At 45.1% G+C, this 13,195-nt stretch overlaps 1 protein-coding gene across 3 annotated transcripts in view; it reads left to right on the top strand.

Moving 5' to 3' along the window:
* The window catches only part of LRP8 (LDL receptor related protein 8), a gene marked incomplete at its 5' end in the record, with an annotated part of 168,799 nt that overhangs the window by 74,343 nt on the left and 81,261 nt on the right, over nucleotides 1–13,195 (top strand). The window lies entirely within an intron of this gene.

The following is a 13,195-nucleotide window of genomic DNA, read 5'->3' as shown; positions in this document are numbered from 1 at the left end:
CCGTTGGTCATTAATAACTGTTAATTTTCATGGAGGCAGCTCCTGAGGGAACAGGCACGAAGAATTGGGAGCCTGGAGCTGAGGGCTTTGCGCAGACCTGTGGTGAGGGTCATCGCTGCCCCAGAGCTGTGGCCCTGCTGGTGTGGGACAGGACGCAGGGACTGAATGAGCCAGGCACATGGGGGTGCTGAGGGGGGGCAGGAGAGGAGGAGAGCTTGCCTAAAGCTGAGTTCTGGCCTAATCCCTGCACGATCAGAGTGATTTAAAGGAGTTCTTACACTGGTATTACGGAGGGCTTTAGGGATGATGAGAACACTGCTAGTTTTGAGCCTCTCCATGTACAGGCAGCAGCCTGGGAGAAAAAAGCCCATGGTCATTATCCTGACTGTGAATCCCCAGCTCGACTGTTTCTTCTTATAACCTGTAATGCCTTTTCCACCTCCCTAAGATCAGCTCTTCCTCCTTGCTTCCACACCCAGGAATGCGGCCGGTTTTGAAGCCTTTATGCACCGCTGTGTTGTGCTAATGCACGGCTCTTCCTCCTCCGTGATACCCCTGTTAGCTAACATCACCATCCATCAAAGTGGTGGTAAAAGGAGGCAGAATTGCGTTATGTTTCCGTGTTTGGTGCAGAAGCCTCGTTTAACTAATATAAATTTAGTCAATATATATCTTTTCTCTTTGCAATGTCTATTACTAGTCAACTTAATACCTTATACAAATAATCATTAAAGCAAAACCACTGGATGAACTCTTTGTTTAAGCAAGGAATGGAAAGTATCCCAACCATTTAACGAATTAAATAGTTTAAAGAATAATTTCCAGAACCTTATAGCATATTAGGAAAGGCTTTTAAGTGAATAATAGATAGTGCTGCATATTTAAGGAAATATATTTTCCTGGCATCAGGGCTGCATGCCTGATGGGATTTCTGTACGTGGGTATGAACACAAGGCTGCTCTAAGGGAGCACAGATAAATTGAGATTTGTAGAACTGCACATGCCACAGTGGAGCTGATCCATTTCATCTCCATAAATGTACCTCTCATTTCCTTTCTCACCTAAACCTTCTCTAGAGTGGCATTCAGGGCTCCACCGGCTACCTTGTTTGTGTCCTAAAATACGTCTTGTTCTCAAAAGCATTTTTTTAGTGCTGGGAGGCACTGTGGCATCTAGACTGAAGCTCCCTTATTTCTTTGTTCTTCACTACTAAAGCTGAAGGGATTTTGCTTGGGGTTGTCCTTTCTCAGCCAGCTCAGGAGCTTTGGCTGATACCTCCGATGAAACAGGAGACCCCCGACCCAGCAGGGAGAGGTGGCCAGGGAGGTTACGTGCCTCAGGGAGACAAGAGCTCAAAGTGTCACAGTTGAAGGAGAATTAACACCCCATGAGGTGTGAGAGACACTCAGATTACTGGATACGAAGTGGGCTTCCGAGGTAAACCTGCCCTGGTGTGGCTTGTACGGTGGCTGACTTGAGGGCAATTCTGCAGATAAAGCTGGTAACGGCACGTAATGCGTGCTGTTATTACCGATGGGCTGGCAAAGTTAAAGCAGTGCTTTTGTATGACCTGTGCTGGTTGGTGATGGTGTTGGAAGCTTTAGTCATGACTCTTTGAAAGCTTCTGCAGAAATTAACCATGAAGAAATTGTGCTTTGTCTTAAAACTCCTGTTCTTGAACTTGCCCAGGGTTAAAGGACTGGATCCTCAGCAGCAGTGAATGGGAACAGCTCTGATTCCTGTGAAGCTGCGGTGGTTTGCCCTGACTAGGGCTGTGACCTAAAATATTTAGATAGGTTTAGCCCAGTGCATTTGTCCAAAAATGACAACAGGTCTCTTGGCAGTGCCAAGAAAATTGTCCCACAAGCAGTGGAGCACACTCAGTACATCATGCCAGTTCGGTCAAGGCTGAATAGCAAACGACAAGCCCCAGAACTGAGTAAATGCCTCTGTAATTTGTCTTCTGACATTGTACAGCTTGCAGCTCTGCCAAGGAAATGGAAAAATGTAGAGAGAGCCCTGAGCAACCCGTCACAACACAATGAGTCCTGCTTCCGAGGCTGTTGTAACTGGGATGCTGCTCTCCTCGCACATGCCAGCAGCCACAACAAATTAAACAAAACAAAAGCAACCCCCCACTTCAAAAGAAAGGAAAAAACAAAATCACGATGTCATATTTTGCGCGAGTAGCACAAAGTTGGCAGTTAGTGCAGCAGGAATGGGGCAGCATGTGAAAACAACAGGCGAGCCTAGATCCACATCACCTCCTTTCTCCAGGTCCCAGCTTTTATATGTCTTCAGGAGCTTCGATCAGCAAGAAGTCAAAGCCTACAAGCTCTTCCTTTTGGTCATGTCCTGCAATGTGTGCTCTCTGTATTACAGTGATAAGTGAAGACACAGCTTAGTTGAAGTGGAACCTGCCAAAAGAGCAAGAACTGCTCGTCTAGACGAAGCCTTTCTGGGTACCGGTAGGTGAGGTTCTGACTGTGCTGGCAAGGACTATTACATTACTGCCGTAAGCATGAAATGGGAGGAAGTCAAGCTTTCTTAAAGCTTAGGAGCCTCAGAGTTTTGATGCAGTACAATTGCCAGCTCTGATTTGTGTCATGGATGTGTAGGATTGCTCCAGGGATCCCGTAAACCTCCAGGGGGCCTTGGAGAGACAATGCAGCTTTCTGGTCCTGCCAGCATGGAATGTCTAGGATCTGTTCCTGTTGTGCCAGGTTTCCTTTTTTTTTTTTCTTTCTTCTTTTTAGATGTTATTAAATACAATACTTTTTATATATATACAGTAGATTTTTCTTCAGATAAATAAGTTCTTCAAACAGAACTAAATGGCAGAAATTTCCTGAGCAAAAATAAACCACATCTCTGTGTTGAAGCTCTGTTAGTCACAAAACATGGTCCTTTTCATCTTCAAAGCACTGTGCAAACTTTAAATAATGTTGCGTGTGTTTTTTTTTTAACCAGGGTTGTGAAGTACGCATTAATGTTCCACATGAAAGATGGGAAACCATGAAGAGAGGCCAAGTGATTCAGTTAAAGTTGGTGAGATGTGAGTCAGATAAGAGCAGGGACTCTGTGGGCTGCTTGCGTGGACCTAGACCACAAGATTTGTATTTTGTTCACACTTCTGCAAGTCTGAGATCTAGATCTAATAAAACTCGCTGAAGTCAGTGGAGATTCACCAGTACGTTTGTTCATCATGTGCTGAGGTGCTCTACCATTGAGCAAATGTTCTTCATTATGCAAAAGGAGGTAACAGACCACAGAAGCTTCCTCTGTGTTTCACCTACAACCTGAGACGGTCTGTATGTGCACCCTAACAGACTCTGAAATTCAGTGCGTTTTATTTATTGTAGCTATTTGGGTCGTATTTTAGACTCAGATGCTCACTGCCATGTACAACATCAGAACTCCCAGTACATACATAACCACAAGCGTGCACTGTGTGCTCTGTGCAGGGGAAAGGAGAGAAGTGAGTAGTTCCAAACATGAGCTCCTGTGCCTCAAAAAGGCTAGATGATTTTGCTGGTCTGGTCTTTTCTGTAAAACATTTATTTGCTTGATTTCATTCCTTTGGTACCATATTTTGCTGTCTTTCTTTACAGTAAATACATGGCTATGAATTTGATTCCAGATTAATGATCAAATTCCTGCTTTCCAAGTACAGCTGAACGAACACGAAGTGTTGCAAGTGTACAAGAATTCATAATTGATACTAATACTTAGAACATGGAAGTGGAGACATCATTTCTGCTAGCAGCAGCCGTTGCTGGTGAGGTGTCCATCAACCCAACGCTCAGGATGCCCTGGGAGCTAAAGGGGGCAGTTCAGTCACTGCTTTCGATGCCAGCCTTAAAAGGGGAGGTTGTTCTTCGGGGTGGAATGATTCCGGTGTGCTTGGCTTTGTCATTGGTGTAGGAGGTGTTTCCAGGAAAATGACATCTCAAGTGACATGAAGAAATAAACTGCTTTTGGAGCTTTAAGGCTTTAGAGAAACCTCAGCTGTGCCATTAGAAGCAGACCTGTGATGGAGCAGTGAAGGGGGTTTATGATGTCCTCATGGCTGTTAGGGTGGCTCCACGTGCTGTGATGCTGAGGTCTTTTATTCCAAACAGAGAAAAACAGCCAGCACTATAAAGTAATGGTTTTATTTATTTTGTGATTGATTTTTACAGACGTTGCAAGGCAAATGGGAAGGAAATGTATCCCAGGTCTTACCTGATGTTATCTGAAATGAGAGACTTTAATCCAAAATGCTATGCAGATGTCAGGATAAGTACAGAGCTGTTTGAACCAAGAGACAGACTTGCTGCTTGTTGATTTGTCTAAGTGACTTGTTTATATGCAGGTCACCAGAGGAGCACATTGGTGAAATAGGCAATAAATTAAGATGAAACGAAAGCAAGAGATGGGTTGAAAAGGTGAATGTGCCAGAGTAATTCAAGCAACACCCAGTCAAAAGGTCAGCTTACCGAGCGGTGGCTATTGCTCCCTTGGGCTTAGGGTCGGGGAAGGCGTACCAGCTGCTTCCCAATTCTTCGCTGCTGTCAGAAAGGTTTTCTTATTGAGGAGCAGAATTCCTGTCTGCAATCTCAAATGAAAGAGAGGACGGTCAAATATTCTGTGTGGTCTGAAAACTGCTTCAGATACTGTTTTCACAAACACTGCCCGCTGCTGCACCTGGACCTGGCTGCCCTTGTCCTTCAGCACCACACCACTGGGTGCCCATTGAAGGGGGCGAGGAAGCACTAGGCTCGAAGCACGAAGCTCAGGTCTCCCAGGATTGCTCCAGATTTCCAGTGGAATTGATTCCTTTGCTCAAATACCTGCTGCCATGAGCACTAGGCTGAGGCTTCTGGCAGCTCTTTTTAAAAGTAATTTTTAACAATGAAATGCGTTGCTTGTGTTTGGTTGTATTGTTAAAAATCAAGCCACCTACTGCCTCCAGTGCTGCCTAAGGGTGACATGCTAGCATGACTTGTAAGACCCCAATAAAGTTTTTAATGGGGTGTCGTGAAGACATGTAGCCCCACGCCCTCAGTAGTGACTTACTTTGTGTGCCACCATTTGAGTGAGGTTTGGAAATTCAAGGAAGAGCACAAGTTTCTGCTTGTAAGAGGATGGCCCTGCTGAATTGCCTAGCAGGGTGCTGGAAGGTATGGGAGCCTTGCGGAGAAAGAGATTTCTCTACATGTCCTATATGCATCTTGGGGTCGTAATTTTGCTCTTCTTGTCCACTTGACTTTAAAGGATAATTTTAGGAAATACTGAAAAACACTGAATCAGTAAGCAGTATCAGATACCTGAGCATTATAAAGAGTGACCACCTATGTGCTTGTAAGTAAATCAGAGCTTTGTACCTGTGAGCAGCTGTGCTGCTGTTAGGATAAGGCACCGCCTGAAAAGTTGGCACTGTTTTTTTGGTTAAACTCAACATACAATTTGCCATGCTGCCTTCTGCTGTTTTCAATTCAGTCTTTCAAACTAATCGGGAATGAACTAGTTAGTAATCTTCAAAGGAAGTCTCAAAAAAAAATTATTGCTTCAGGAATTGCTGTTAAATGTTTGTTTTTTCTCATCCTTTTCCCCAGGCAAAGAGGGTGTAAAGCTGTGGCAGGTGTTAGGTCTCCAACACAGAGCTGGAGGAGGAGAGAGGCCTGGCTGTTTGGGATTAATCTTACTCAGAGTTTCAGATGAGTGCAGTGTTATTTCATCTCCATAGGCGGATCGGTGCTTTGGCCGCTCACAAATAGGTTAGAAGCTGATGAATTTCGTGTGCAGGTGGATCGATTCCTTGTCAGTTCTTCACAGGTCGTGTGGGAAGGTTTCTAGAGCATCCTAAAACTTTTGGATAAAGGGCTGTGGTGTTCAAATAACAGATTCCAGTGTTGGGTTTATAATACACATGAACTTAAAAACAGGTTATTTTAGAGCTAAACTAGAAATATTAAGGCACTGCCTTACTTAGCATCTCTCTCCTCTATGCTCGACTTTGAATTGTTGTCCTTGACATGGAATACATAATAATTCCCCAGCTAGCATGCCCTTGCTGGCCAGCCCTGTGGGACGGCCTGGAGCAAGCAGATGATTCCTAAAAGGTTTTAATAATATATGAATAGCATTAAAGTAAATGTAGTTAAAGTTTTGACCTTTCAAATCTGTAAAATTACAGACAGACACGTTCTGGAAGATGGGTTGTGATATATAGGTGCCTGGGGGGTGGGTAGAAAGCATTGTCACTGTTTGAATGTGATGTTACGACATTCTTGATTTATTATCTTGTCATAATATAGATGGCAAAGCGCTGCAGTGCAGGCATGACATCTCACCCTGCTTCTGTCCAGCACCGTGGAGCATCCAGCTGGGACACGTGCGGGCTGCCAAATGCATCTGGCTGTCAGCAGAGCGCTCAGCTCAGGCACCTGGGGTGTAGCTCCTCGCCAGGAGGTTTGTCCCTGCAGAGAGCAGTGTTTCCACCAGCAGGTTATACAAATCCTGTTAAGGAAAAGTACAGGAGGAACGTGGAGGCTGGCTCCAATCCATCCTTCCAACCTCTGCGTCTTGGAGGTGGCAACACATGGCACCAGAAGAGCAGAGCGGTGGGTTGGGGTGGGTGTGCTTTGTTGTTCCTCCTCCTGCTGGGATTTCTTCCTTGGGACCCCTGGGTTCTCGGAGGGGAGAGACCATGGGGGCAGTGCAGTGGTTAGAGGGCAGTTTTTTATTGTTTATTGTTATTTTTTTCAATTTTCTTGTTATGAAAACGTTACTGATGATTAAAAGGTGATCACCGAAATGTAAGCTAATAATAAGCTCAGTGAACTAAGCTGCAGAGTGAAGCTTTCCCCAGACAGCCTCATTGCTGCATGAAAAGATTCTGCAGCATGGCAAGTAGTGCAGTAACATCACACTGAGAAACAGCAATGAAAACAACTAATAAAAACTGATAAAAACATTCTGCTTTAAGAATGAATTCATATAAAGCAGAAAAAAATAGACTTTTCAAGGTGGTGGTTGGGAACGGGATGGAAATATCCCTGTAGGCTGCATGTTTTCCACAATTTTATGTTTACATAAATCAAATTTAAGTGGTCTCTTATTGATGGCTATGGAAAAAAATATTTCGAATTGTAATTTTGTATGCGGGTGTTTGCTCAGAATGCTTTATTAGGTTTTAGGTAATATTGAGTCTCTGAGGACAGGCCTGAAACTGAAATAATTGCAGAGCAGATTTCTATTTCTCTGCTATTTAGAAGTTTAGGTTAACCCATTAGTAAAGCTCTTCTGGGTTGTCTTGGGAAGCACAGTGTGGCTTGGGGAAGCAGGAGGGCGCTGTCCTCTGACCTGGATTTAGGTCAATTAAGTTTTCTGGAAAGGACACAGTTTTGCCTGGTAGCCTCTCAGCAGGCAGTAGCCGTCGTCGTTTCTGTTAGAAATACTGGTGGCTGGTCTCTGTTGGGCGTGGGATGACCTGTGGAGAGGACAATGAGGGCTTGATTTAAACCTTGAGCCTGCATTTTATTGGAGCTGGAGTCAAGGTAATACAGAAGGGTAAAGGACTTGGTTTCTGTGATTTCCCAGAAAACAGGTAGGAGCTTGAAGACCTTTAAGCGACTGCTTATAGATAGATCTATCTCTCTCCAAAATAGCTTTGTACCTTTGTACGTGCTGCACGTGGCAGTAGAGGAGTTGAATATAGTCTTCGGGGAACTGCCAGCAAACCACAGGTCCACTTTTAGCAGTCCTTAATTTGGATTTGGGCACTGTCATGTGTTGCAGCCTTAGACATGTGGCTTGTCCTCGTTAGCTCTGCAGCAGCCTTGCAGGGACCATGTGAGGCCCCTGCCCTGCATATGCAGGGGCACAGCCCTGCCCTGCCAGGGGTCTGATGTGGGTAGAGGGCCCAGAGGTCCTTACAGCCTGAGGTTCCTTAAGTTTTCCAAGGCACTGAACACATTTTCACCACGTTTACCCCTTGGTGACAGCTATTCAACCAAGCCTTGGCTTACTTGCTTCCATGGGGTATCAGTGTAAGGCAGCTCAATTACATAACCGAGGTTATCTGCAGACACAAATACTCTGAAAGTCCCTTCTGTGCTTTCCTATTCCCAGGGACAATCAGCTTATTCTCATTTTAACAGCTTACTATCAGTTCTGACCCATTTAAAATTCACCTGCCAATTGAGTGGTATGACAGGACCTGGCTGACCCAGGAGCTAAGTGAAATGTTATCTTCGTAACGAGCTGCCACACGCCTAGGGCCAAGAAAGGAGAAAAAAAAAGACCAGAACAGGGCCAGCTCTGTGAGAAGCAGGACGTTCTTCACAAGGTAGGGGAAAGGAGCTGCCGTACTTAAAACATTGTAAGTGGCTTTGCTGTGCAATGTGTTGGCAGCCTCACAGCCTTGAAATGCTTATTCTCTCGAGAGAAAGAAAGTTTGCAAGGTTGTGTGCATTCATGCGTGTGCCCCTTCCCTTTCTGATAATTATTGTGCCAGCCCACTCCTCCCTTCCACCTCTCTCCAAGTGAAAAGCCCCAGGCAGAGCGGGGAGGATGGATCAGTCTGTTACCTGCTTCTGCTGGGCGTACAAGTGTCTCTGTCCATCAAAAGAGAAAATACCTGCTGGGCAGTGGCTGCTGTGTCAAGGAAGAAGATAATTACACGTACGGCCGTTTGGAGAAACTTTGGCCTTCAGAATTTTCCTGCTGTATTTATTCCATGTTTGATGTTGGCTTTTCACTTACTGACTTGCAGAGGGGATGCGAAACGTCCCGCATCCATCACGCCTTCGGTCTGTGGTCCTGGGGGTGAAGAACTCACCGTTGTAGGGTGAGAGGTGATCTGGCTGGACTCCTTCCACGTCCCTGCATCGCGCACTGCTGAGCGTTTCATTACTGCACCGCTTTGGCTTCAGTGCCGCCTGGCAGCACGCACTTGGCTGCCCCGAATATGAGGAGTGCTCTCACAGCAGATTTTATGTTGATCTTTTATTCAAGACAACGTTGAAACCATTATTTTTTATTTTGGCTTTAGTACTTCAGAAACTCCAAGAAGGACTCCAGCTAATTACTCGACAGCATGTTTTCTCCTCAGGAGCAGAGACTTCAGATTTTATGGTCTGAGGCTGTTGAACAAGTGGGAAGGCAAGCTCCTCAGCTCTCAGCTGCTTGTTGCGCTCACTACAACAGTAAAGCACTTCTGATTTCTGAATGCAGATTGATATTGGAGCTATTTCTAGTTTCTTTTCCCATATTCTAGGCAGCCAGGAGCTCTGGTGGAGACTCACTTCACTGGCCAGGAACTGCAGCAGAGCATGGCAGGGCACTCAGCTGCATCTGCCTGGGAGCTTGTGTGGTTACGAGCTTTCCATTTAGACTCAGTACTGCTGTAATGTGTGGTGTCCTGTGAAACCAGGCGTAAGTGAGATTGATGAAAGTGAGAGATGTGTCCAAACCGTACTGCCTGGCATAAACTTAAAACTTGGTTTGAAGTGCTCTTTGTTTCAAGAGAAAGGGAAGTCAAGTTCTGAAAGACCCAGTAAAGTTCTGATGTTTATAACCTCAGTGAGCTGCCAGATTGATTCAAAGACAAAAAGATGGTGAGAGCTATTGGCAGGTTTTGAATATCCTGCTGATTGAGATATTCAGCCCCTTGAAAGCCCAATGTGGTAATTGCACCTGGCTCTGGTTAGGCTCATCCGCTCAGTGGGCAGCTTCTGACATTAATGAGTGGTTGGAAGTGATCTTTTGGGAGACTGCAGTTCTGCATCTCCAGGCTTTGTGTTATTTTTAAAGATAACGTCACCGCCAAGGAAGGGTTGATTGCTCAGCAAATTTGTTCCAAAACCAACGCTCAACTCGCCCAGCTCTGGAGATAACACAAGATAAGCCACGGACTAGAGGAGCTGCAGGATTCGCAGGGGGAGGCTGGTGTGTGTGGCACAGTGGGTTCAGCTCCTTGTCACTAGGACCGATGGCTGTCTGGGAGTGCCCCTTGCCTGCTCTCATGTTCCTTAAACTCCACGTGCTGCTGTGCTCATGGAGCCCAGCATGGCAGTTAGACCCCTTTGTGTTTTCTCTTGTCATTCGGATCCAACGTTACTGTCATGATGATCACCATGTGCTGGCACAACTGCTTCTCCCTCGCTCCTTGTGTGAGTGGCAAAAGCTCCAGAATTTGGGGAAATATTTGGGAAACTATTCTGCTGCTTTCAGTGTCCAATTGAAATCCAGTGACCTCCATTTTATTTATATATTTATTCGTTATTAAATGATTTTCAGTCTCTGACGTGGATTTGACCCAGAACATCGAAGACTTTCTGATGAGCGTGTGCCATGGCCTGCTGCTCTCTGCTTAGCCCACTTCGGTGTTTTCAGGCCAGCCAGCAAAATACATGGTATGCTCCACAAAACATTGGAATATTTTTCTGAACATTCATATACCATTAAACATGCAGTTTTTGTGATGCACAGGCATGAAGAGAGGTCTCTTGATTTTTGAGATAAATTCTTGTAGGATTTAATCAATTGCTCCCAGCTGGGCAAGGAGAGGGCTAATCCAGGGGGGTGGTGTATCCAGTGTCCTCCATGGAATCGATGTCTCGAGTGATTGTAACTGCCCAGAGTCCAACCAGGCAAGTTATCATAGTCTTACAGAGGCTCCTGCCTGGTCATACAGACTGTCTGACAGTAATTTAAGCTGGCAGGAGAATGAGAATTGTTGGTTAAAAGCTGCACTTTATTAATCTGGCAGAACGGACTTCAGCTCACCAAAAGGAAAGGTGGAGCAGAGCTGTCACGCTCACAGTGCTTCCCTTTGCGTCCCTGCAGCTGAGCTGCTTGCTCCTGATACTTCAATCAGTAAATCCTCTTGTAGCCAAGAATCTGATAAAGTATCAGTAAGAGAGGAAAAAAAAGGTGTGTGAACACTTAGCAACATCCAAGCAGCTATCTGAGCTGTAGACAGGCAGCGAGACTTCTGAGCAGGGTTTACTTTGTGTGGGGGATCTGCAGAGCTGTGCCAGGGGGTCCGGACCTCCTGTCAGGCAGATTTCTGGAGTCTTGCTGGAACAATATGGAGCCTAAGGATTTATTTATTTTTATTCCATATATGTAACATAAGTTAAATGGCTATCAAAGCCCTGGTAGCTGAGCAGTGTGTTTCACTTACCTCCTTTCTGCCTTCCTCATTCATCTTGCCCCACTGTTTGCTCTCAGGAAGGAGCCACTTCCACGTGCTCCCTCGGAAATGCAGGGCTTCGTTTGGGCACCTGTTAGGTGCCTGAAATTAAGGACACTGCTGGTCCAGTTCTGAAAATCTGCTTCCAGTGTTCTGGAACTCTGCAAAGTGCTTGGGACTTGTCAGTGAAAAATGCTCTGCCAGGATTAAAGAAAAAAAAATAATAATAATAAAACGTTTTTTCTGCTGTAATGAAGAGTTCAGCTTTGATTGTGTTTTTTCTCCCCTTGTTCTCAGATTTTAATCTCTGGGCCTGTCACAGCTTTTAAACTTCTTAGTTCTGTTGCCTAAATCCTTACAGTCTTATTTGCTGAAGCTATTTACCGAATTTTAAAGTCGGGTATCAAAACTACTGCTGTGCCTTGTTTATCAGCTTTTTTGCAGAACAGTTTTTGCATCCAGAGCATTTCTTTAATACTCTGAGTTCTAAGATTGCCTTTGGCAAAAGGCAAACATATAAATATATATTATTTTTTCCCCAGAAATTAACTGATGGAGATGCACGGTTCCAGTGTGGTTTATTCCCGGGCACCTCTCAGCACCCAAAGCCGCCTGACTTTCTTGCACACAAAGCTTTGCCCCTACACTGGGACTTGTTTACAGTTGATATCCAGGACAAGAAGAAGTCAAAGAAAAAAGTGACGTTTCCTAGGGAATGAGAAGCCCTTGCCTGGCACTCGTGAATTACGAGGCTGAACTTTTTTATGTCTATGTCTCCTCCTCCTTTTGCTCCGTTTTGTTGCCGCCTCCAGTAACATTTTTCCTGACTATAGCACCATTGACTCCTGTGATAGTTTAATAGTTTCTGCTGTTTACACAGTTGCCACTTAAATGGTTGTGATTGAAATTTGCATGCAGGGCTGGTCAGCGCTGGAGTTTGCCTTGGTACCCGAAGGTAATTGGTATTCTGCTCGCTGGAGTCGTCTTGGTAACAGTTAGGTGACTGGAAACCATTTGCAGAGGGGAAGTTAAATTCTGCTAGTGCTCCCCAGTCCCAGTGCTGGTGGTGATGGGCTGGCCAGGGCTTGGTTGTTACGAGACCTTTCATCCCTGCCTCGTAGCCGCAGCCTTCACAGGGTCTTTACCTGCACTGCTAATTACAGCAGCTTGGGGGAAGATACAAAAATGATTTCTCTGTTTGTTCCTTAATTTCTGACATGCTGACCTTGGGGATAGTATTCCTCATGCTGGAGGCAAAGTTCTCACCCCTGAATTTCCCTTCTTGCTTCTGATGCTGCTTTTAGTTCCTAGAGCATCCTGGTTAGCTGGGACCTCGGATCAGTTGCTGCACCGCTGCGGTAGCCGCGTGGTACTGCCAGTGGAAGTGGTGTAGCAGACTTTAAGATAATTAAAATTCATAGAAACTTCTGTGGCGCTGGGTTTATGGTGAATATTTCCTCTTCTGCTGCACATTTCAGGCTGGAGTTAAGTAATGCCAATGCACCATTGCAATACATTACGGCAAAAGAAGCTTTTAGAGCTAATCTGAGGCAGAGTGAGTACAGCAAGCGGAGCAGATAAGCCTCTGCACACCAGCTGAGGGCACGGTGCAGGCGGGCTGGGTGTTGGGAATTACAGGCTGAAATCTGCAGAGCTGCTTCTGCATCATGCAAGAACTGTTCTCTGCTTTTTCCTTTCCGTCCTATTGTGAATGAACCACAGGAGAATATGTCCCAAATCCACTTTTGCATTGCTGGAAGAAAGCTGTTAGGCTTTGATAGTGGCTTACTTTTGCGGAGGTTTTTCCTTTTAATGTCTCATTAAAGACACAGGTAAGTCAGTGCCCTCATAAAAAAAAATAAATAAATTTTGAGAAACGCATGGAAAAAAAGTAGTAGGAAGCATTGTGAGGATTGTGGAGATGTCTTGGGCTTGTGGTAGTTGATCTTTCGGCAGCGTTCATGTGGGACTCCTTAAGCAGTAAAAAGTTCCTGGTTCCATAGAAGTTCATTT

This window comes from Aythya ferina (genome assembly GCF_964211825.1).
Source record: "Aythya ferina genome assembly, chromosome: 8".
Taxonomy (NCBI): Eukaryota; Metazoa; Chordata; class Aves; order Anseriformes; family Anatidae; genus Aythya; species Aythya ferina.
Note: the sequence above shows the minus strand (reverse complement) of the source record. Positions and strands in the feature narration are given on the sequence as shown.